Source organism: Camellia sinensis, chromosome 2, assembly GCF_055761805.1.
Source record: "Camellia sinensis isolate YWXY chromosome 2, ASM5576180v1, whole genome shotgun sequence".
Classification (NCBI taxonomy): Eukaryota; Viridiplantae; Streptophyta; class Magnoliopsida; order Ericales; family Theaceae; genus Camellia; species Camellia sinensis.
This window is the reverse complement of record NC_138962.1, coordinates 201545748-201572284: the sequence shown is the minus strand read 5'-3', so window position 1 is coordinate 201572284 and position 26537 is coordinate 201545748. Positions and strand designations below refer to the sequence as shown.

Below are 26537 nucleotides of genomic sequence, written 5' to 3'. Positions count from 1 at the left end.
ACCACTCACATTTTGCATGTCCACTCGAGTGTAGGAAGTTGCGCTCGAGCGAGGACTCTATTTTCAGCAAGTTTTGTCAAGTATTTTCAAGTGCATTTTTGCATCCTCATTCCATCCTAGGCATACCTAGGTCAAGATTAAGGCACAATAGTGAGGATAAAAGTAGAGACACACCAAGATAAGAAAAGAACAAGGTAAATGTTTCTAGGTGGGTAATTTAGTATACATTCGTTTTGTATCTGTATAGGTCAAGCGCCGCAAGATATTTGAATTGCCTACTCTATTCATCTATTTGGAGCCATCTATTATTTGTGAGTAATAACTCTATAAGTTATGTTAGATTTTGATTATTTTCTGATGATACGACATGATTAGTTTTCTAAAAAGCTATGTTTTGTGTGAATGAATGATCGTCCAAGTTTCTGAAATGTACTCGTGGCATCCATAGCATCATGTGATATTTTGCGTCCCTTTATGGGTTATCAGGTCCCTTTATGGGTCATCGCAATGCCTTTACAGCCATCCCTTTATGGGTTATCAGAAATGTCTCTGTGCACACGAGTCATCGGAATGCCTTATGGCCATCCCTTTATGGGTCATCAGAATGCCTTCACAGCTGTCCCTTTGTGGGTCATCGGATTTGTTAACGCTAATGGATGTGCCACGAACTATGATGTGAAATGTATGAACTTTGAAAATGAATATAAACAAGTATATGAATCTGTTTCTAATATAAACTCTGATTTCTAATTCTATGATGGACATCATTCATTAAAACCCCTTTACTTTGTTATTATTCACTAGGCTCCCACTCACTATTTATATTATATATATAGGTGACCAAGCACGCGACCAGGCTTAAGATGATGCCTGAAGGGTTTTGTGCTTGTCAACCACCCGTTGTGCCTCCCGAGGAGGTTCCGAATCATGTCAAGTCCCGTGGCCACGTTTTTGTATTTAAGACTTTGGTTCTTTTGTTTGGTTACGGAAAAATTCCTGTTAATATGTACTATACTTGTTGTGACGTGTATCAATGGTATCTTTTGACGTCACACGTGTCTTTATTAAAGTTTAAAATTATTTGTCCCATGTATGTCTCCATTGCTCGATAGGCTATGTATATTTTATGTATTTGCTTCCGTAGCCCCTAATTATATGTTATTCCGTTAAGAGGCCTTCGGTAATCCAAGGGTTACTAGCCAGTTATGACGCTAAATCTATAGGGGCGGGTTTAGGTCGTGACAACTGGTTGCCTCATTTTTGCACTCAAGCATAACTTTGGTCGCTCGAGCCAAGAGTCAAAACATGCGAGTGGGTGCTCAAGCGCAATTCTTCTCGCTCTAGCAGACATCAATGTCTACAAAACTTCTGGGAGCTTCGTTTTTACTCTAGCAACACTTTTCCCGCTTAAGCGGACATGACGAATTCTGAAATTTCCAAAACTGTGTTTGAAATTCAAAACTTGATTCCAACTTGTTTTTCTTGCATGTTAAGTTCCATATCTTAGGAAAATAACTTCTAACATGAAAATAAAAGTTAATTTTACAAGAATTGAAGTTCAATTCGCCATAAAGTTCTTCGTACATGCTCAAATCATTTCGTTTCATGTTCATAACTTTGAGACTCATGTATGTATGATCTTACATGAATTCATTATCTCCAAAACATGTGATTAAGCCTCATAACCTCATTATTCAAGGATGCATGTCTCAAATGACTACCAATTCTACTTATTTAACATGTCTTATATACAAACATGAAGATTCATAGCAATTTGTCACATGCATGTACATATTGATCTCAATTTCATCATTCCAACTCAAATCTTGTTCTTAACATCATATCCTCTTTGAATTCACTTAGCTATGAATTTAAACTCATGAATGTGAGTTCAATTACTTACCTAAAGGCTTCAAGCTTCCAAACTCTAGCTAGTTCTTGAGCTAATTCTCCCAATTGTTGAATTCTCTAGCAAAATCTTCAAGGATGCTTTCTTCCCTCTCTAGAATCAGCTCACTCTCTCTCTAGAGTCTTTATTTTCAGATTTTGAGCTCATGTAATGAGCTTAAGCACATTTAGCTTCTATATATATACTTCCCTAATCAACTTTAATTAGAACTAATTAATTGTGCTTAATTTAATCAATTTAATCTAATTAATTTGATCCGAATCAATTTTTAATTAAATTTCATCGTAGACTCTAAAAATTAGGCTAACTGCAATAACACAGTCAATTTCGATTTCTGACACCTTTACGGTCTTCGATTTAAATTTTATAATAGAGAATCAAACAAATTTTCCTACGGTGAATAGATAAAAATTCAAAAACACATATAATTAGCATTCAAAATCATATCAAGCTCATAATTATAAGTATAATTAAGATTAATCAGCATAACACAGAGTAGGGTTGTTACATGTAGGCCCCGTTCTTTGGGCTGTTGGCCACTATTATTGACTGCTAGCCACTTGTGTGGCCTGCCGGCCACAAGTGTGTTTTGGCAGATATTTCGGCCATTTGTTTGTACAGATACATGCACTTGCCTACACGTATATGTATTGATGTTTTTGAGGGAGTTTGATATTTTTCTATATATAAAGGACCTCCCCTTCCATTTTGGAGGGTTGAACATTTTGGAGCAAAATTCTCTCTCTCTCTCTTGCAAATTTCTAAGCTTTTGCCTACACAATCTAAACCAAACCCTGTGGTATTTGAGCTGAGACACTTTTGAGCTTACTTTGAGCTCTTGAGGGTGTGTAAGTATTGGTTTAATGCTTGGAAAAGGTTCTCCTCTTTAAGAGGTATAAATCTTGGCTTGTTATTTTGCTTTATTTGTTATTTTTCCTACTATTTTTTGGGCTGTCTAAACTCTGAATTTTTGGGTTGAAACTTTCAGTTTAAGGCCAATAAGGGGTGGCTCACCATTCCTTCCACCTAGCTTCCAAGGCCTTTCCCCTTGTGTTTCCCACCTTGTTGTCAACCTTTTTTGAGCTTTTTAATACTAAATTTTAAGTTATTTCAGAGGCTAAAACAATGTTTTGGGGGTAGCCTCCCCTCCTTGTGCTTGTTTACTAGCTTACATAGCTCCATGTTTTAGCTTATCATTTTAGTTACTTTTGTCTTAATCCCAGCATGTTTTAGGACTAATTTAGCATTTTTTTTTTATGGTTGTTTTTAGTAGTTCATTGTATTTGAGCTTTATATTGAATGCTTGTAGTGTAATTGTCCTCATAGGCTTGGTGGTTTAGGCCTTAGCCACCAACCTATTTGAGTTGATAGTGTTTATTTCTTGTTTTCCATGCTTATGATCACCTCTAATCACCTCTGCAACCTCCCTCCTTTCTTGGCTTTTTATTTGCTTTGAAAGTTGTTTCAAGCTACTTGTTTGTTTAAGTTTGAGATTGAGGTCTTGTGCTTAATGGTTTAATCCCTTTGGGGGTTCATTACCAACGGCATGACACTTCTCTCATGCCTAAAACAACTCTTGGTTTGGCACTTTTTTCCATTAGAGGACTTAAAGCTCACTCTTGGACTTAATTGACTAAGGCATGGATGGTAATTAAAATGGAGTAATAAAATGAGGACTAAAATGATGCAAGATAATAACTTGGTTAGGGTTCAATCGGACGTTAATCGAACCCTTGAGTCTTGAATCGTTTCATACTTGTTCGTGATGTAAATGGTTCAAGAGTTAATGTCAACCACTTCCCTTGATCAATCCATGATAGGGAGGAGGTTTGAGAGTCTTTATTTGTTGCATTTATTAAACTTGTACATTTTGGTTCATAGGCCATCATGTAATGAAATTGCATTGATTGATAGTTTGTGAATCAAATTTACCACTGCTTTGAGTTGTTTGGTGATAAGGAGGGGTAAGTGTGCAAACAACCCTTGAGAATATCCTGTTTGTTCTCTATATGCCTTCTGTTACAACAGGAAGTACCAAGCATCAGTGGCCAACAGGCCACTGTTTCTGGAGAGCAGGCTATCATTTGTGGCCGGCAAGCCACCACTTTTGGCCTGCCAGCCACTTTTGTAAAATTAAGCAACAGTGTTTTTGGAACAGAACAGAGCAGTGGCTAAGGTAAAAGAGGTTCTACTGTGCAACAAAAGCATTCTAGCAGTAGAACAATGTGCTTTTCAGGTGGAAATCTACACATGTATGAGCATCCCTCGCTTCCCGAGGCTAATTAGTTAATTTAGCAACTTTATTTCATGTTGTATTCATGTTGTAATTAATTAGTTAAATAGTTAGAATTTTGTAATTAATTAATTAGTGTAATTAATTAGTTAGTTTCAATTTGTAATAATTAGCTAGAATAGTTAATTAGTTATGATGTTGTAATAACTAGCTAGCATAGATAGTTAATTCATTTTGTAATAACTAGTTAATTAGTTTAGCTAGTTAGTTTATTCAAACCCCCCTACTCGAGGGCAAGCAGTTATAATAATGTGTATGTCTTCCAATCCCACATCGTTCTCCCTTTTATTTACCTGCTTATGATAGTTAGATTAAGGCATCATCTTTCTTCCTTTTATTTACTTGCATGCATGAGATTCGGCTCATCATTCTGAACTTGCATTGTGTAGACGCGCCCGAACGTCCCGGGAAAATCCCATTTTGTTCATTGGGCCCACTACAGTTCGGACTCAATGTCACAATTCTGAATCTAATCTCACAAAGTGCAATGCAAGATTGATAAATCACCAAAGAGTCTAAATCCGGCAAATCGTTTTGAAAAACTGAATTTTAGAAAAGAAGTGCCAAACATGGACTGCTTTGCCTGATACAAAGTCGCCACCTAAATATTTTATTTTGGGGGAATTTAGGAAACCCTGACTCGTGCCTAAGGCCACATGTCCGTCATCACCAAAGTTGCCTCAGCTCGGGAACTTGGGTACGATTGGAGAAGGTCATACAATGAGCAGCCCCACTCGCCCGATCAAAGATCAGCCACTACTAAACATGATGTCGAGTTTTTTTGAAAACACATGCGTTCTTATTCCGGTTTATTAGCCTAGGATTACTATGTGATGCACACGGCATACAAGTATGGACTAGATCGTCTGAGTTTGAACAAAACATTTCATGTTTGTTTATTTGAAAATGGTTTGATGGTGCTACTCGCGAGTAGGCTAAGACGTGGATTTGCCACCCTCAAGTGGGCTTAGAAAACAGGGTGATTTGCCACTCTCAAGTGGGTTTAAAACTTGTAATCGATAAATTGTTCCAATTCAAGTAATCCAACCTTCACCCACAGGCATTCAGGTAGGTATATCACTTAATCAGTTAGCCTCATGGCAAGCATGCTATCATGACAGTCACTCACACACATGCAAGGATGCTAAAACATAAACAATCACTGAGTACTCCGAGCCAAAGAGAGAAGCTAATTAGAAATCATGCATGAATCCTAACTATGCTGAGATGCCTAATGCAACACATGCGATGCAACTAAGATAGGCTCGGCTATTCTAAAATAGCGTATGAGATGTTACAAATAACAAGTATTCAACTTGGAATTGAAATACAATGTGGTTAGTATGATGCGCCGAGCCCGATGCATGCAAGACAGATGAATGGATGCAGCATGCGAGCATAAGGATGTTAATTAAAACATGCCCTAAAACTAACCATTATAAGCTGGTAAATAAAAGGGGGAAAGACGTGGGGTTGGAAGACATGCATCACACACACGCACACTTTATTACAACAGTTGGCCCTCTCGACGGAGGGTTCGAATAAATAATACAACACCAACTAGCTAATCTAAGTTAATCTAATTAAGCTAGTTATTACACAACCAAAATGAATAATAAATTACAGCTAATTATTACATAACTTTAATTAATTAACAAACTAACTAAGTAAGAGATTAAACTAGCATGCAAACTGCATGAATGTGGACTGCCTCAACTTTGCCTTGAATGATAAAAGATGCATGCATTGCTCGAGTTGCCTTGTCGGGAAATCCATCGCGATGCCCCAACTCGCCTTTGTTTGCAATTGGTCTCAGAAACTTGCACAAAGCTCCAGAGAGATGAAACACCACCCTAGGAATCTGTGGGAAGGCTACCAACTAGCTTAGGGGCATGGGAGACCACCTGCCGACCACCTTTTGTGGTGGAAACCAAAGAAGGTGGTCGGCCTGCCAGAAAACCTGGTCGGCCGACCAGTTTCTTCTCCTGGATTCCTTTTTTCTACAACAAAGGGGAAGAGAGAGGCACGACAAGGTATTTGCAACACATGTGTGCATGACCACTCTCCTCGTCAGTGCATAAGCTCTTGGGAGTGTAGTCCTCGACCCTCGGGCCACCAATCACGCATTTCAATGCATGATGGTTGAGGAGTCAAATTGCACAACTCAATGTGAAATGAATGCACATATTAACACCTAAAGCCAACAACTCTATCATGGGTAGTCAAGAATGTCGGCTAACTCCTATTCCAAACACAATGCAACACACATGGCATGCTCAATGCGACTCCAAGTGCACAATCCAAATGTGATGAAACTAAGTCATACAAACATGCATGGGATAACATGTAAACATGCAACTAGCATACACAATGCTATGAACTAACAATGGCACACTCAATGCACATGACACTTAGCATACATAATGCACGTAGAAACTAACATACACAATGAGATGAACAAGGCATGCACAATGCAATGATCAATCACGCGACGACATGGCATACTCAATGCAAAAATGGACTTAAACCAAAATGAATGGGCCTCAGCCACACCCAAATCAGTGGCCAAACATGATGAAAACAAGACTCCAAAACTCATGCTAGCATACACAATGCAAGGACCTAAGCCCAAGGCACAAAAAACACAACTTTGCACATACATTGAAAGGACTAAACATGGAGTACAATGGCATATATTTCAGCTCAGAAATGGCATATAACATGACTCCAAAATGACTCCGAATCATGCAAACAACTCACACAACGCATGTTGAATGGCTCAAGCATTGAAACTAGTGAAGTGCATTACACTATAGGCAAGAAAAGCGATACTCAAATGATGAAACCAACCCCAAATGGACCCTATGCAGGCCCAAAACAGTAGCAAAATGGGTTAGGATGATGGCTTAAACAGTACAAAAGTGAAGCTCATGCAATGGCTCGCAAATAGGGCATAAATGCACAACTCTAAAAAGCACCTAAAGCATTGAAAATATGGAACTGTAGCACCCCTATAAGCTCTAAAATATCATACCCAATGATGCCAAAACATGTAAATACCCCAAGTTAAGCATGCAAGGGACCTCCAAACTCAAAGCTAGTCAATGCTATTACACAACAAGTATGCATGGCTAGCATTTTTTGACCAAGAGGCCTCAAGATAGAGCTAAGGCAGCCCAAAATAGGAACAAAATCAGTTTGAAGTGTGGCCAAAACATGCTAGAATAGCAGGCTAAAACAACATGCATTGTAAGCTAGTGAACATGAGTTACACTACAAGCATACGAAGCATGTGAAGGACTACCAAACCAAGAAAAAACAGAGTCATGGCATGCCAAATGATGGCCAAAAACCCACTGAAACAAAACCAATACATGCAAGAATGACATGCTCCTTTGATAAGCCATGAAAGGGATTACTCTACACATGCAAGAAGCAAGCAAAAGGAGACCAAACCAGCCATGGTTAGAGCCTAGGAAGGTCCTAGAAGTCACCAAAAAGTGCCTGAACTAGCCCTCCAAATGGTATAAACATATGCTCCTTTGGTAGGCCAAAAATGCTAGTAAACAAGACAACAAGAGAGAGGGTCACCCCTCTCTGATTTAGGCCCTCAAAGCCACATTCTCACCACTAAAAATCTACTGGATTTCAGTGGTAGGAAGGCCAAGCAAAGACTAGCTCGAATGCCTTATGGCATGTCACAAAATAAGGCTAAATAGAGCATGCAAGAGCGTAGATGACCCCCAACACCAAAAGAGCCTTAAACAAACATGAAAATCACTTAAATATGAACCTTTTTTCATTTGAAAACAAAGCTCAAATAAGCATGCAAATGAGGCTAAGAGAAGGATCAAAATAATGCTTAAAAGAGGGAAAAGTGATTACCGTTGAAGCTCAGCAAAACCAGCAACTTTTCTGAACCAAAACCCAACTTTTGAGACCTCTCAAAACCCTCCAGCAACTCAGTAACAAGGGTGGAGGTGTATGGTTATGAGATGGTGTGCAATAGGCCAAGAACAAAGCACTTTCTCAGCCTAAAATATAGAAACAAAGAGAGAGATATAAGCTTTTTCCTTAGAGTAATCTTTCAACCTAGTATAAGGAGAGAGAGGGCCTCTCTTATAGAGTTTCAAATCCAAAGCTTCTCCAAGAAGCTAAAAACTTGGCTCAAGATCCTCCATATGGAGGATACAGTCTGTGCCTTCCAGCTGGCACAGCTGGCATCCACACAAACAGACAAAACAGGAGGGAGGTGGCCGACCAGAAAAGGTGGTCGGCTGACCACTTTCCCTGGTCGGCCGACCAGGTCAAGTGGTCTCCCAAATAAAAATTGGTCGGCCAGGGCAAATGGTGGTCTCCACTTTGAAAGCAAGCTAGTGGTGTGGTGGGAGACCAACAAATGTGGCCCAAAGACCAAGAAAACCGACTAGCGGGGAGAAAGTGGTCTCCAAGGAGAAAAGGTGGTCTCCCACCCTTATACCACCTCCCAAACAAGAAAAACAAGGTTCATGCCAAAAATGAACCAACACGGATGCAAAACGAGAGTTCGAGGGGGCAAAGCGCGCGACTGGGTGCCCCAAAAACTAACTGTTGAGCACCAAAAGTGGCGTACAGCCACAAAAGTGGTCTCCCGGACCACAGTGTCCCTCTAGACAGAGGAAACAAGGTGTGTTCCAAAAACTGTGCCAAATGGAGAATGTTAAGCGGTTCCGAACCGAGGCACATGGCCGACGGTTCCGAAAATTAGAAACTAGTCTCCAAACGGGAACAGTGGCCTACGACCACGAAAAGTAGTCTACGACCACTGAGAGATGGTCTACAAGACCTCTCCCTCCCTCCGGGAAGAGAAAACAAAACTTAGTCCGCAGACCGAGTCAAAGTACAAAGAGTCCCGAGGTCCGGAGGCGAGGCTCTCAGCCAAGAACTCCAAAACCTCGAAACAAGCACAACATGCGCAATCATCGAGCGCTCCATCGATGACGTTTGAGTCTTAAGGTCGGTAAAAAATGGGGTGTCTACACATTGTTAGTTTAACGCTTCTTTGAATACGTACTTAGACCGCATGATATCAAATTGATTCATATGCCATATTAGTAGCCGAGCCTAATAATTGCATATTGTGTGAATTGCATTAATCATATTGCATAGTTAGGATCATGCATTTTTCTAACTCTTTTGTTTCTTTTTGGCTCTCCTCGGAGTACTAGGTACGCATTTCTGTGTTTTAGCATATTACATTGTACGTTGATGTTGCCATATTTAGCATGTTCACTATGAGGCTAAGTGCTTAAATGATAAACTGTTTAAATGCCTGTGGATGAAAGCTGGTTGCTTGAATTGGGATGGTTTGATTCATGTATATTTAAGCCCACTTTTTCGAGTGGCACATTTACAAATTCTTTTCAAAACAAACATGAAATAACGTGTTCCAATTTTTGCAAGTTAGTCTATAATTGTGTGTATGCGCATCACATAGTAATACTAGCCTAATAATCAGAACAAAAGCATATAATGCAAATAAGAATCACATCATGATTAGTAGAGGCCAATCTTTGATCAGGCGAGCGGGGGTGCTCAATTCATGACCTTCTCCTCTTGTATCTAAGTTCCTAAACCGAGACAATCTTGGTGATAACGGACATGTGGCCCTTAGCACGAGTCATAGGTTTCCTAAATTTTTCAAAAATATTTAGGTAGCGACTCTGTATCTAGCAAAGCAGTCCATTTTTGGTAATTTGATTCAAAATCGATTTTTCAAAAGATTTGCCGGATTTGGACTCTTTGGCGCTTATCTATTTCACATTGCATTTGTGAGATCAGATTCGAAACCGCGAGAGTCCGATACTGTAGGGCTTATTCGTCTTCTGAAAGGAGTGCGAAAAGTCAAGCTACACTACTCCATCTGTCGTCCCGTTAATTGAGGAAAAGTAAAGAACAAAAAAGCACATATAAGCTATGTCATGTTGTTTTTCCTTCATCAGTCAAATAAGCCTGAGGTTTAAAATTATGCCCACGAAAGGAAAAATAGAGGATTATAATTTATAAACTTTCCTTACTTTTTTTTTTTCTTTTTTTTTTTTGGGAAAGGTGAATAGATGGCAATGGAAGATAAATTGTTTCTTTACTAAATATTACTTTAATCAAGTTTTTTCCTCTCCTTCTTTTATTTTATTTTTTTTTTTTTTGAAAGGGGAGTAAAAGTTTTTTTGTTGTCCAAATATTAACAACAAATCCACGAAGTGCAGTCTAAAAGTTTTCAACCATTCAATTTAATGTTATTGTTTAGAACTCACCAATATATACAGAGCAGAAAATGTTATTCCTATAGGTGCAGATGTAACCAGCATGTAACTGATTGTGTACAGAGGTTTGTTCAAAGATATACCTGAAAGGAAAAGAAAAAGTCAAATATCAGTATCTTGGCTATTTGAAGCGTATAAATTTGTGGATTTAAAACCAGATTTTAATTTCCTGGCATCCCTCTCAAACGAACAGGAGCACCCAAGGTCAATTTTAGCCAAGTATAAAAAAACAAAAAATCTAACATTGGCAGTGTAGAAAATCCCATATAGCATTATCATTATTTCCCTTAATTTTTTACTTTTCCTACTAATACCTTGTCTTCTTAAAAAGTAAAAATAATAAGTAAGGAGAAAAAGGATAGTCATCATTAAGCATACCTACTAGGGCAAGGAATAATCCAATTCCCAAAAATAAAAATGAAAATATGCACCAATTGTATAACCGCTCTTTATGGTCCTGCAACACATTTCAGACACGTTAGATTCCCTTTATTTATGTAACTAATAGGAACACAACAGATGATTTCGACCATTCACAGTATGTATCTTTGAAATAAAATTGTGCCTCCGTGAATGAATTGTCTTTTGAGTCCTCTAATAAAGGGAATGCTTACATTCTAAAAGTGTAATATAAGGCATTAAGCAATAATATTCTTGGAAACTGTCTCATTTTCATCCAAGGAATGCGCAAAAGTATTAACTTAACAGCAATGACAGATGGCCATTCATCTAGATTAATTCGTAAATCCTGCATGTATTGGCATTAATCTTTTTACAAAGTAAACTCATCGATTGAGTTTTGTGAAATGCTAGGCTTCGTGAAAAAACATCAAAAAAAAGCTTCGTGAAGATTCTCCATCTTTAGATTAGTTTGTAGTGTTTTATTGTATGTCATGCAATCACCCTTAGATTAGTTTCATGAAGTTTTTGTTGATATTTGTTTCATGAAGCGTAGCATTACTCTTTGAGTTTTCTAAGAATACACATGTCCATTAAAGTCTAGCAGTAAACACCAAAATTAAGAGAAAAGATAAAAAATAGAGAACAAGGGAACAATCAATTGGTGCAAAGTTGTCTTACCTGTAATTGTCCAAGAATGTGGCCATACCGAAGTCCAATTATGCACGTCACAGCAGCTGTCAAGGAACTTTAAATACAGGGTGTCAACAGTGCACATTACAACTCCTTGAAGGTTTAATAAACTATGAAGTACAGTCACTTCTGCATATCTAAAGTCAAACTATTAAACAAATGTTCCTGAATCATATAAGTTATAAATCTAAATATGCTTTCATGACTAATCCAATTTAAGGAACCATTTAATCATAGTCAAATATAAATGACATCATATTACCAGTTCAAAATACCAATATCTCAAGTGTATTGCATTTTCATGTAATAACAATGAAGACAACGATGATAAGACGATACATAATAGAACAGAGGTTTTGAAGTACCATCATGAAGGAAAATAAAGGATTAGATTGGTCAGCTTAATATAACTTTAGGATCAAAAGGAGCATGACACCATGACGGTGAATTATATGAAAGTTGGCCAATGTTGGAAATATTGAATTCCTGTGAAGGGGATACCATATAGGAATCAATTGATTGCAGAATGTAAACCGAAATTTTACAAAATTTTACTTTCAGAATAGAGTTACCTTGAAGTTTCTATAAATAGGTTTTGGATATAGATGATTAAGACCAAGAACACAACGATCTATCATTCCAACAGCATTACAGGTAGGTCCATGATCTCCTCTTGTGGAACATGTCACCTAATATGACAAACTCCATAAATGGAGGATTTAGATTATTTAACAAGTTTTTGTAATATGGATGATTATCTTCTGTGTAATTTCTCACATATTAGCCAGTATTCTACTATTATATATGTCCCAATATCAAATAGAAGAAAGAAATGAATTAATGCTTAATGCAGTAATATTTGAGAATCACTATAATCACTAAGAATGGCATAGACATCCTTCTGTCTTAAGTTGACTTGAACACTACAAAACATGGTTTCCATAATAAATCACATGCTCTGAAAAAGCATGAAGATTGGAATATTCAAATTCAACAACAGTGATTGGAGATGAAAGTAAGCTCACACATTCATTCCACTTCAAAGTCAACAAACTCACCTTCCAACCAAGTCATAATAAACACACGCGCACACACACAACCACACAAAAAAAACAACCAAAAAAAAAAAAAAATTGTCTCCCTACCAACATCCCTAAAATTTCCAAGAGAGTGTCAACTTGACAAATCGATTGTTGGCAAGAAAGTTAAGGAGTATAGAGCATAATCTTACAGTGTAAACAAAGCTTCCATTTGTGGGAGGCATAGAAGTTGAGCTCAGTAACTCGAATTTCCAATCTGGAACATACAGGCCATATGACAACCCCAAGTATACTACCAACAAGGCACATGCAATGCACCTACAAAACAGCATTTCACATTGTCACCAACTATTGAAGGGCACAAACTGAAAGAGGTAGAAGATTAAAAAAAAAAATGAATTTTTTTCTATTTAACTGAATTAACCATTCAGAAACATAAAATGTTTGAAACTTCGTTTCAAAAACTTTACGAACATCAGTTCATCTTATGAAGAATTAAAAGTGGAACAAATGGAAGTCAGCAATCAATATTGAGTGGATGGATCATACACATATATAAAAATTTGATCTGCTGAATTTCAACAATTATTTGAAAGTTTCAATACCAGAATCACATCGTTGCATTTATTTATTTATTATTTTTAATTTAAGAATAGATAGATTTCTCACAAAATATTCAATTGGGCAGAGCGTTGTGATTTGGTTGCTTGGTTAATTTTAAGTACAATGTAGTTTTAACTTAGATTATGATTTGTGAATTTAAAATCATCTAAGCTTATATGGTGCATATATGGAATGAGGTGATCCACATTGAACAATATGTTGAGGTATAATAACTCACGAGAATGTCTAGTAGGATAGTTGAGAGATTAAAGTAAAGTCAGATATTCCCTTCATTGTGAAGTGCCACACTTTTCTTGTTATTCTTCCTTTTGTAATTTTTTTTTTTTTTTTCTAACTTATGAAAAGCACATCTTCCATTTTCTTTCTCATGCTACTTAATTCACAAAAATCCTGAACTTTGCCCAAAGATGACCATGTAAATGATTCAAAACAATTTATTAATTTAAATACAGGCCATTTATGCAAGTTTCTAATTGATTTTGGGAGAAACAATTAGGAAATTAGCTATGTACTTCTTTTTCTTTTTTTCTTTTTTTATTGATAATGCATCATCATACTATCTCGATGTTTTGAAGGGTAATAATATTTTTTTAGTTTTCATCATGATGCTCAATCTGATTCAATAGTATAAATGCTTGACAATTTAGCATATCTGAAGTGAATGAGGCTAAACATCCAAGTATTCGTTGTCATCATTATCAAATGTGTTAACTACTCTTTCATGTCTCATAAAAGTTTTGAAAGATGAATCTAAATTTTAGTAAAATATATTAAGGACAGTGAAATATCTACCAAAACCCAATATTTCAACCCATAAAAGGAAACAAAAGAAGTAAAATAAAAGTTTCTTCAAGTAAATAACTCCAACTTTTTAAATATTATGTACAAGCCTTGAACAATACAGAACGTAAAATGATGCCAGATATGGTAACTAACGATTGCCAATAATATCTCCTGAAAAAACCTACTCCCCTCCACCTTTGACATGCTCGACTTTTCGTGCTCCTTTTAGAAGACGGTAAGTCCTACAGTTCGAACTCCCGTGGTTTTGAATCTGATTCCAACAGTGCAATGTGAAATAAAAAACACAAAAGAGTCCAAATCCAGCAAATCTTTTGAAAAATCGATTTTGAAGCAAAATGCCAAAAATGGACTGCTTTGCCAGATACAGAGTCACTACTTAAATATTTTTGAAAAATTTAGGAAACCCATGACTCGTGACAAAGGCCACGTGTCCGTCATCACCAAGATTGTCTCGACTCGAGAACTTAGATACGAGAGGGGAAGGTCATGAATTGAGCACCCCCGCTCGCCCGATCAAAGATCGGCCTCTACTAATCATGATATGATTCGTATCTATATTATATGCTCTTGTTTCGATTATTAACACTACTACAAAAATAGTTAAAGATCACACTTTGACAAAAAAAAAAAAAAGATCTCACTTTTATTGGAAGTGTGATAAAAAAAAATTAGATTGATATTTTAATCACACTTAATTTGATTGAGTGTGATAATATTTATTTTTTATGTCACTTTTCAATTAAGTGTGATTATATATATATTTTTTTAATCACACCTTCTAATTAAAGTGTGATTATATATACACTACTACTTTTAATCACACTTTTTAAACAAGTGTGATTATATATATATTTTTTAATCACACATTCTAATTAAAGTGTGATTATTTATATATTTTTTAATCACACCTTCTAATTAAAGTGTGATTATATATATACTACTACTTTTTAATCACACTTTTAAATAGGTGTGATTATATAGATATTTTTTAACCACACATTTTAATTAAAGTGTGATTATTTATATATTTTTTAATCACACCTTCTAATTAAAGTGTGATTATATATACACTACTACTTTTCAATCACACTTTTTAAATAGGTGTGATTATATAGATATTTTTTAACCACACATTCTAATTAAAGTGTGATTATTTATATATTTTTTAATCACACCTTCTAATTAAAGTGTGATTATATATACACTACTACTTTTTAATCACACTTTTTAAATAGGTGTGATTATATAGATATTTTTTAACCACACATTCTAATTAAAGTGTGATTATTTATATATTTTTTAATCACACTGTAGACACCCCATTTTTGACCGTCCTCAAGACTTGGACGTCACCGTTTGAACACTCGGTGATTATCCATGTTTGTGTTCGTTTGGAGTTCCTGAAGGTCTCGACTCGCGCGCCTTGCCTCAGGATCTCCGAACTTGACTGTTCAGTGTCTGGTTTTACACCAAACACTTGTGTTTTGCCTTGGAGGGGCAGGGAATGCCTTGTGAGGCATCCCCACACATCACCGGCAGTGGCTAGAGGCCACCGGCTGGTTTTTGCTTCCATCGGCACTTTTTATTGCCGGTCGGCACTATTTGTTGCCGGTCAGCACTATTTAGTGCCGGTCGGCACTCCTTTTTGGCCAAGATGGCATTTTTGGCCGGCCGACTACTGTGCATCTGCTTTTGCAGATATTTTAAGACAGCTGTCTTGCTTTTGCTCCCCTCCATACACGTGTATGGAGGGATCTCCCTCTTATGAAGCTTGTCTTGTAAGCTTTACAAGACAAAAAAGCTTCTATATAGAGAGGGGCTCACTCTTGTTGCAAGGGGTTAGACACTTGAGATATTTTGGAGAGCTTAGACAGCCATTGTTAGGGTTTGAGTTCTAGGGTTAGGGTTAGATACACATTATCTCTCTCTTTTTCCCTCTTGTGTGTGTTTTAGTGTGTTTAGTCCATACTATTGCACACAAACACCTAGTGTTTCACCTTCACTTAGCTACTGAGGTTCTAAGGGACTGATTTTGAAGTTTTGGTGTTGGATTCAAGCCAAGGGAGGCCATTGGAGCACTATTGTTGAAGGGGTCATCAAGGGTAAGAAACTAACACCTTTATTCCCCATTTTTGCATTGATTTTCTACCTATCTTAGAGCTATTTTTGTGCTTATTTTATAACACAAAAAAGTTCTTTTTTTTAGTCCTCTTGATTGTTTATTAAGGGTGTTTTGTGGTTTGAGGGTGTTTGACCCCTCTTAGGCCTTGAAAGGCCTCATTTTGTGCTATTTTGTGCTAGTTTCGGGACTTTGGTGTTTGGGCCTCTTCACCACTGAAATCTTGAGGGATTTCAGTGGTGGAGATGGTGCCTTGAAGTCTCTAAAGGGAGAGGGCCACCCCCTCTCCTTGTTGTCCTTGAAAAGGGCATGTTTTGGCCTCTAAAGGGAGCCTATGTTTGAGTGTGTGTTTGAGCATGTATAGACTGTTTTTCATCCTTATCTTTCCATAATATAACATGATTTTAAATTGGTTTTGGTACTCCATGCATGCTTAGCATAGTTGCCATGTAATGCCTTGTGATCCCTTAACATGTCTTAGGTTGTGTGCCTTTGTTTCTAGCATGTTTTAGGCTTACATTTGTGAAGCTTTTGTGCATATTTTGCCATGTTCTAGGTCTGTCCTAGGTTGTATGGGTCGGATTTGGCACGCATCATATATCCCCTTTGCATTTTGGCTTGTTGGCCTTAAGTGTATGAGTGTGTAGCATGCCATTCTTACATTGATTTGGTGATTTGGGACCATCCACCATGTCATTTCAGACCTTATAGTATGCTTGCATGCTTGCTTTAGTTGTCCCTTTAATGCCTTGTAAGGTTGTCATCTCATGCTCCATGTTTTGGTGATTATGCATGCCTTTGTTTTTTAGTCATTTGGATGCCATCTAAGTGATCCTTAGGCCTTGTATTAATGTCCTAAAACTCTGTTTTTGGTCAATGAGTTCATGCCATGTTTGGTCTTGCTAAGTGTAGTTCAATACTCCATTGGTTTGTTTTGAGCACTTAGGCCATTTGTTGCATGCTTGGCTTGATTTATTGCTTGGTTTGGCACCATGTTTTAGCATGATTTTGGAGCTCATGTTGCATGCTAATTGTCCATGAAATCCCTTTGCGAGTGTGCTTGAATGTTGCTTGTTTAATGCTTGATGCTTGGACCATAACATGTGTATGTGTGCATGTGTGTTTAGCCTCCATTTTTGGGCATTTTGGCCACTGTTTTAGGCCTATTTAGGGCTGCCTAATTCATGTTTAAGTCCACCCTCTATTTGGTTTGCATGGCCCCATGCTTGCTTGTATGCTTGCATAAGTTTGTTGCCATGCCATGTTGCATCCTTAGCTTGCATGCCTAGGTTGCATTGCATCTTGCATGCATGCCTTGTTCCTTGACTTGATGATAGGAATTGGGCCTTAGTTTGTTTGATTGGTTTGCATTTCATTTGACATGAAAGTTGCATACTTGATTCCTTGGGCCATCATGCATGCAAATGCGTGATTGGTGGTCCGAGAATCGAGGCACATGCCCCTTTGAGTCATTACCATGATAAGGGACATGGTTGGTGCATATATGCCTTGAATTGTGCTACCATGCTTTGCCTTGCCCTCTGTTGCTGTCATTTGCAAATTCTGCAGGAACACTCTGCCGACCGGCAGTGTAAAGTGCCGACCGGCAATAATTTCTCTGCCGACAGCTTCACTTTGTGCCGGTGGCCACATCCCACTGCCGATGGCAATTCCATGCAGCCGGTGATGTCTCCCAGCATCCAAGGAAGCAGTCCTGAGGTTTTGACAGCCTCCAGGGGAGTGAAGGAAGGAAAACAGAGGCAGCCTATGCATGGCGGTGCATTTCCCGAGGCGGTTTTACTACTTTTCTAAGCTTATTTAATTTGTTAATTAATTAGGCAATTTGTAATATTAATTAGCTTGCGTAGTTAATTAATTTGTAATATTTATTCGATTCCCTCTGAGTGAGGGCAAATCTGTAATAAGTGTGTGTGAGTGGAGTGTATGTCTTCCAATCCCCACTTCTTTCTTCCCTTTTATTTACCTGCTTATGATGGTAGATTAGGGCATCTTTAAAATTAGCATACCTTATGCTATGCATGCGTGCATCCATACATTTGTATTACATACATTAGGCTCGGTACATCACGCTAACTGCATCTGTACTTCAATTCACAAATTGAATATGTGGTAGCTGATCGCATTTCACATGCCATGTTTAGGGTTAGCCGAGCCTGCCTAGATCGCATTTTTGTATGTGTTGCATTAGACAATTTAACATGAGCTAGGATCACGCATGTTTGCTAACTAGTTTATTGTTTTGGCACGGAGTACGATGTAAGTGTTTACGCTTTAGCATCCCGCATGCGTGTGAATGTTGCCATGACAGTATGCTTGCCATGCGGCTAAATGCTTATATGATAAACTGTTTGAAATGCCTGTGGGTGGAGGTTGGATTGTTTGAGTTGGAAAAACTCGTTGAAATCCGTATTTTAGCCTACTTGCGAGTAGCAAATTCCAAAGCACTTTTCAAAACCGAACGGATATGCAATGCTTATTTCCAAATTAGGCAATCTAGTCTATACTTGTTTGCTGTGCGCATAACATAGCAATTCTAGGCTAATAAATGGAATAAGAACACATAACATCTTCAAAATCGGATATCATGGTTAGTAGAGGCCGGTCTTCGGACCGGGCGAAAGGGGGTGCTCATAGCTGACCTTCCCCGATCGTACCCAAGCTCCCGAGCCAAGACAACTCCGGTGATGACGGACATGTGGCCTTCGGCACCGAGTCAGGGTTTCCTAAATTTCCCCATTTAAAAAATATTTAGGTGGCGACTCTGTATCTGGCAAAGCAGTCCACGTTTGGCACTACTTTTTCAAAAATTTGTTTCTCAAAACGATTTGCCAGATTTGGACTCTTTGGTTCAGATTAAGAACCGCGACAACAAAATCGCGAGTCCGAACTGTAGTAGCATAAGGCCCCCCTCCGCGGGCGCGTCTACACACACCTTCTAATTAAAGTGTGATTATATATACACTACTACTTTTTAATCACACTTTTTAAATAAGTGTGATTATATATATATTTTTTTTTAATCACACATTTTAATTAAAGTGTGATTATATATACATTACTACTTTTTAATCACACTCCCTAAATAGGTGTGATTGTATAAAATATTTCAATTTGATTTTTATATAAAATATACAATTCCCAAATCCGCGCCTCTATTCTACCCATGAATGATAGAGATGACTCACTACTAGAAAATGAGGCTTTACACACGGAACTTTTTCACCCATTTTTTCATCTTTCTATCTCTCTGTCTCTGTCTCTCTTCTCTCTCTCTCTCTCTCTCTCTCTCTCACTCATCATTCTTCTCTGTCTGTCTGTCTCTCTCTTTCTCTCTGTCTATCTCTCTCATCTCTCTCTGTCTCTCTTCTCTATCTCTCTTCTCTTTATCTCTCTCGCTCATCTCTCTCTGTCTCTCTCTCGTTTATCTCTTTTCACTCTTTTTTTCTCTCCCTCTCTCTTTGTCTCTATCTTTTCACCCATTTTTTCATCTTCCTCTCTCTCTTCTCTTTCTCTTTCTCTCTCTTACTCATCACTCCTTTCTTTTTGTCTATCTGTCTCTCTCTCTCTCTCTCTTTGTGTCTTTCACTCATCTATCTCTTCTCTCATCTCTTTTCTCTCTCTGTCTCTTTCGCTCATCTCTCTTCTCTCTATCACTCTCATCGTTCTCTGTCTCTCTCGCTCATCTCTCTTCTCTCTCTCTCTCGTTCATCTCTCTTCTCTCTATGTCTCTCTCGCTCATCTCTCTTCTCTCTATCTCTCTCTCGCTCATCTCTCTTCTCTCTATCTCTCTCTCTCATTCATCTCTCTTCTCTCTCTATCTTTTTTCTGTCTCTCACTCTCTATCTTTTTGTCCCTCTCTCTCTCTTCTCTTTCTCTCTCTCTTTCTCTCCCACTATGTTCGCGTTGCACACTCTCTCCCTTCTGTCTTCTCTATTTACTGAGCTCCCTCTCGATTTATCTATCCACTACAAGAAAATACACTTTTAGCGACCACTTTGTCTCTCTCTCGCTCATCACTCTATCTTTGTCTCTGTCTTTCTCTCTCCTCTATCTGTCTCTCACTCATTTTTCTCTCTCTCACCACCCATCTCCTTTACCACCTTCACCACTACTGCAAACGCCATTCCACTACCACCATTACTATCACTGTCGCCACTTCACCTCTACGACTACCATTGCTACTACCATTGCCACCACTACCACTACTGCCACTATTATTACCATTACCTCTCATTCACCCTTGCCACTTCATCTACTCTACCACTACCACAACTTCACCACTAATCTCCTTCGCCGCCGCCACCACCACCACAATCATCTCTTATCCACCACCTTCACCACTACTGCCATTACTACTACCATTACTTCTCATTCACCCTTACCACTTCATCTACTCTACCACTACCACAACTTCACCATTAATCTCCTTCGCCGCTACCACCACCACCACCATCATCTCTTATCCACCACCTTCACCACTACTGCCACTCTCTATCCTCTACAAAAAAAAATAAAATAAAATAAAAAATCATTAATTACAAAAAAATATATATTTTAACAAAAAATATTTTTTTTTGACGACGGCAACTCCCGTCGCAAAAAAAAAAAAAGAAAGTTAAACGACATTATTTTGTTATTTAAATTTCATTTCTAACAAAAAAAAATATTTTTTATTCCTGCCTGTTTTTGTTTTCCATTCCCGCTCTATTCTCTCTCTTTATCTCTTCTATCCGCCTCTCACTCATCTCTCTCTCTCTCACCACCCATCTCCTCTACCACCTTCACCACTACTGCAAACGTCATTCCACCACCACCACTACTTCCACTGTCGCCACTTCACCTCTACGACTACCATTACTACTACCATCGCCACCACTCCACTACCACCACTACCACTACTGCCACTACTACTACCATTACCTCTCCTTCACCCCTGCCACTCCATCTACACTACCACTACCACAACTTCACCACTAATATTTTTCGCCATCACCACCACCACCACCATCATCTCTTATCCACCACCTCCACCGCTAATGTCGCTCCCTTTCCTCTACCACAAAAAAATAGTTCATGATTTGTACTAACCAAAAAAAATAGGCCGTAGAAAAATATTTTTCATTGACCACAGAAAATAAACTTTTATTTTAGTGGAAAATATTTTTCATTAAAATATTACCCCTACTTCTACCAAATAAAAAATAATAATAATATTCTTTTTAATTAAAATAAAAATGAAACAAATAAATTTTCAATCTTAGTAACAAAAAAAAATGAAATTTTTTTCATTAACTACAAAAAAAAAATTATTTTAACAAAAAATAAATTTTTTTAACGACAGCAACCCGCGTCACAAAAAAAAAAAAAAAGAGTTAAACGGTATTATTTTATTGTTTAAATTTTATTTGTGACCCCCCAAAAAAAAAGATTCACTACAACAAAAGTAACTTATGGTGACGAAAAGTAGTGAAGAAAATAAATTTTGTCACTAAATAAGAATAATTCGTGATGAATTATAAAATTTTGTCACGTATAATAAAAAAATAAAAATAATAGGTGACGAAATTTATTTTCGTCAACAAATACTTCTTTTTAGGTGAGGAAAAAGTAAGTTTCGTCACCAAAGGTTTTCCCGCTAGTTTTTTTTGGGTAGCACCAAAATTTGAGACTTTTGGTGAAAAAAATTTGTCATTAATTATAAAATTATTAGCGAAGAATATATTTTCGTCACCAATTATTTTTAATATTTTATAATTATTAGCGAAGAATATATTTTCGTCACCAATTATTTTTAATATTTTAATATCATTTAGTGAGAAAAATATTTTTGTGGGCAATAACTTTTTAGTCTTTTGAGATCTTTTGGGGAAATAATTTATCTATTTTGGAGGGATAATTGAGCGGCAATGAAAAACAAATGGGCTATTCATTTCTTCCTCCTTTTGTCTAACAGTTTTCCTCTCTCTCCAAATTCCTTTACTCTTAGAGAGAGAGAGAGAGAGCTCGATCAATCCGTAGTTTTTGAATTAGCCATGGCATGTACGAGCTTGGTGAATCAGTGGATCGGTTAGCAATCCTTCAATCAAGGGCCTGGATCTTCCTGTCGATTCGTCTCTCCTCGTGTCTCTGTCGTCCATGCCAAATCGTACTTCGACGAACTCGTCAAAACCGCCGTGAGTTCAAAATATGCATCATTGAGCTGAGTTCGTTTTTATTTATTTATTTATTTATTTTGGGTTTTAATTATTGAAAGTTGTGAAAGTCAAATTGATTGATGATATTTCTACTTGAATTTCATTGTTTACTATGCTAATTTTTTTGGTGTATGTAGACACCCCATTTTTGACCGTCCTCAAGACTTGGACGTCACCGCTTGAACACTCGATGATCATCCATGTTTGTGTTCGTTTGGAGTTCCCGGAGGTCTCGGCTCGCGAGCCTTGCCTCAAGATCTCCGAACTTGACTGTTTAGTGTCTGGTTTTACACTAAACACTTGTGTTTTGCCTTGGAGGGGCAGGGAATGCCTTGTGAGGCATCCCCACTCACCACCGGCAGTGGCTAAAGGCCACCGGCTGGTTTTGCTGCCATCGGCACTATTTGTTGCCGGTCGGCACTCTTTTTTGCCAAAATGGCATTTTTGGCCGGCCGACTACTGTGCATCTGCTTTTGCAGATATTTTAAGACAGCTGTCTTGCTTCTGGCTCCCCTCCATACACGTGTATGGAGGGATCTCTCTCTTGGAAGCTTGTCTTGTAAGCTTTACAAGACAATAAGCTTCTATAAAGAGAAGCCTTGTCTCTTGGCCTTAGGGTTAGAGACTTGAAACACTTGGGAGATATTTAGACAGCCATTTTTTAGGGTTTTGAGTTCTAGGGTTAGAATCCATTCACCTTCTATCTCTATATCTCCCTCTTGTGTGTGTTTTAGTGTGTTTAGTCCATACTATTGCACACAAACACCTAGTGTTTCACCTTCCTATAGCTACTGAGGTTCTAAGGGACTGATTTTGAAGTTTTGGTGTTGGATTCAAGCCAAGGAGGGCCATTGGAGCATCATTTGTAAAGGGGTCTTCAAGGGTGAGATTCTAGTCTCATTATTCCCCAATCTTGCATTGTATTTTTACCTATCTTAAAATCGTTTTTGAGCTTAGTGTATAATACAAAAAAGTTTTGTTTTTTAGCCCTCTTGATTGTTTGTTAAGGGTGTTTTGTGGTTTGAGGGTGTTTGACCCCTCTTAGGCTTTGAAAGGCCTCATTTTGTGCTATTTTGTGCTAGTTTCGGGACTTTGGTGTTTGGGCCTCTTCACCACTGAAATCTTGAGGGATTTCAGTGGTGGAGATGGTGCCTTGAAGTCTCCAAAAGGGGAGGGCCACCCCCTCTCCTTGTTGTCCTTGAAATGGACCTTTTTTTGGCCTCTTGAGGAAGCCTATGTTTGAGTGTGTGTTGAGTATGTATAGACTGTTTTTCATGCTTATATTTTGATAATATAACATGCTTTTAAATTGGTTTTGGTACTCCATGCATGCTTAGCATAGTTGCCATGTAATGCCTTGTGATCCCTTAACATGTCTTAGGTTGTGCGCCTTTGTTTCTAGCATGCTTTAGGCTTACATTTGTGAAGATTTTGTGCTTATCTTGACATGTTTTAGGTCTGTCCATAAGTGTTTGGGTTGATCTTGTATTCGGGCTTGTTGGCCTCAAGTATGCGGATGTGTAGTATGCGTTGCTTGCATCATTTCGGTGGTTTGGAACCACCCTACATGTTATTTCAGTCCTTTTAGCATACCTAAATGTTTGCATTTTGTGGCCCTTTTGTTGCTTCAAGAGTTGATGCTCCATGCTTCATATTTGTGCCATGATGTATACCTCTAGGATTAGGTTGCTTAGATGCCATCTAAGTGATTCTTGAGGCTTGTTTTGCATGATTTGGGACTGTTTTGATTCACCTTGATCAATTGCTTCATGCGCCATGTGGTCATGGTTCAAGTCCTTGGGTTAATTCCAAGCTTTTATGCATGCTTTGCTTGTTTTGTTTACTTGGCGTGGCACCATTTACAACATGATTTTCAGAGCTTATGTTGCATACTAATTAGCCCATGCCATCCTTTTTCAAGTATGCTTGAGAGTCCCTCTTTTGTGCCTAAGTGTTGGCCCTTAATAATGTGCATGTGTGCATGTGTTTTGGTCCTTTATTTTAGTCATTTTGGCCACCGTTTTGGGCCTATTTAGAGCTGCCCAAATCATGTTTAGGACCACCTTTGCATCCATTAGCATCGCCTCATGTTTGCTTGTATGCTTGCGTAAGTGCCTTGCCATGCCATGTTGCATCCTTAGCTTGTATGTCTAGGTTGCATTGCATCTTGCATGCATGCCTTGTTCCTTGACTTGATGATAGGAATTGGGCCTTAGTTTGTTTGATTGATTTGCATTTCATTTGACATGAAAGTTGCATACTTGATCCCTTGGGCCATCATGCATGGAAATGCGTGATTGGTGGTCCGAGAATCGAGACACATGCCCCTTTGAGTCATTACCATGATAAGGGACATGATTGGTGCATATATGCCTTGAATTGTGCTGCCATGCTTTGCCTTGCCCTCTGTTGCTGTCAATTGCAGATTCTGCAAGAACACCCTGCCGACCAGCAGTGTAAAGTGCCGACCGGCAATCATTTCTCTGCCGATAGCTTCATTTTGTGCCGGTGGCCACATCCCACTGCCGGTGGCAATTCCATGCAGCCGGTGATGTCTCCCAGCATCCAAGGAAGCAGTCCTAAGGTTTTGGCAGCCTCCAGAGGAGTGAAGGAAGGAAAACAGAGGCAGCCTATGCATGGCGGTGCATTTCCCGAGGCGATTCCCTGTTTTCTTAGCTTAAGTTAATTTGCTTAGTTGATTAGGCAATTTGTAATATTTAATTAGCTTGCGTAGTTAATTAATTTGTATTATTTATTTGGTCCCTCTGAGTGAGGGCAAATTTGTAATAAGTGTGGGTGAGTGTGTGAATGTCTTCCAATCCCCACTTCTTTCTTCCCTTTCATTTACCTGCTTATGATGGTAGATTAGAGCATCTTTAAAATTAGCATACCTTATGCTGCGCATGCGTGCATTCATGCATTTGTATTGCACACATTAGGCTCGGTACATCATGCTAACTGCATTTGTACTTCAATTCCAATTTGAATACGTGCATCGACTAATCGTATTTCACATGCCATGTTTAGGGTTAGCCGAGCCTGCCTAGATTGCATTTTTGCATGTGATGCATTAGCCATTTTTAACATGAACTAGGACACGCATGTTTGCTAACTAGTTTATTGTTTTGGCACGGAGTACGATGTAAGTATTTACGCTTTAGCATCCCGCATGCGTGTGAATGTTGCCATGACAGTATGCTTGCCATGCGGCTAAATGCTTATATGATAAACTGTTTGAATGCCTGTGGGTGGAGGTTGGATTGTCTGAGTTGGGAAAACTCGTTGAAATCCGTGTTTCAGCCTACCTGCAAGTAGCAAAATCCAAAACATTTTCCAAAACAAACGGATGTGCAATGCTCATTTCCAAATTAGGCAATCTAGTGTATACTTGTTTGCTGCGCGCATAACATAGTAATTCTAGGCTAATAACTGGAATAAGAACACATAACGTCTTCAAAATCGGATATCATGGTTAGTAGAGGCCGGTCTTCGGACTGGGCGAAAGGGGGTGCTCATAGCTGACCTTCCCCGATCGTACCCAAGCTCCCGAGCCGAGACAACTCCGGTGATGACGGACATGTGGCCTTCGGCATCGAGTCAGGGTTTCCTAAATTTCCCCATTAAAAAATATTTAGGTGGCGACTCTGTATCTGGCAAAGCAGTCCATGTTTGGCACTACTTTTTCAAAAATCTTTTTCTCAAAACGATTTGCCAGATTTGGACTCTTTGGTTCAAGATTAAGAACCGCGACAACAAAATCGCGAGTCCGAACTGTAGTAGCATAAGGCCCCCTCCGCGGGCGCGTCTACAGTTTCTGGCGACTCTGCTGGGGATTTTAGAGAGCTTGACTCGAACTCGTGATATCCTGTTTTGATTTCATTTATGTGTTTCGTTGCATTGCATGTGCATTGGTGCGCCTAGGAACACAGTGTTTGCCATCTGCCATTCCTAAACGGTTTGCCGGAGGCTTGTCTTGTCAGGGCATGACCATAAGGCTGACCGGCTATGGGCTCTGACAGTATGGGAACACAAACCCCGGTTTACCGGGGCACCCTTTTCGACCATTCGACCTAGTGCATATTCAGATCCATAGTGACCATTCCAAGTTAGGACAGGTTGCTTACCCGATGTTAGGTTGT

General features: G+C 38.5%; 1 pseudogene; it reads right to left on the bottom strand.

Moving 5' to 3' along the window:
- Nucleotides 1-10391: 10391 nt before the first annotated feature.
- Nucleotides 10392-26537, bottom strand: part of LOC114270267 (uncharacterized) — a 36143-nt pseudogene continuing 19997 nt past the window's right edge.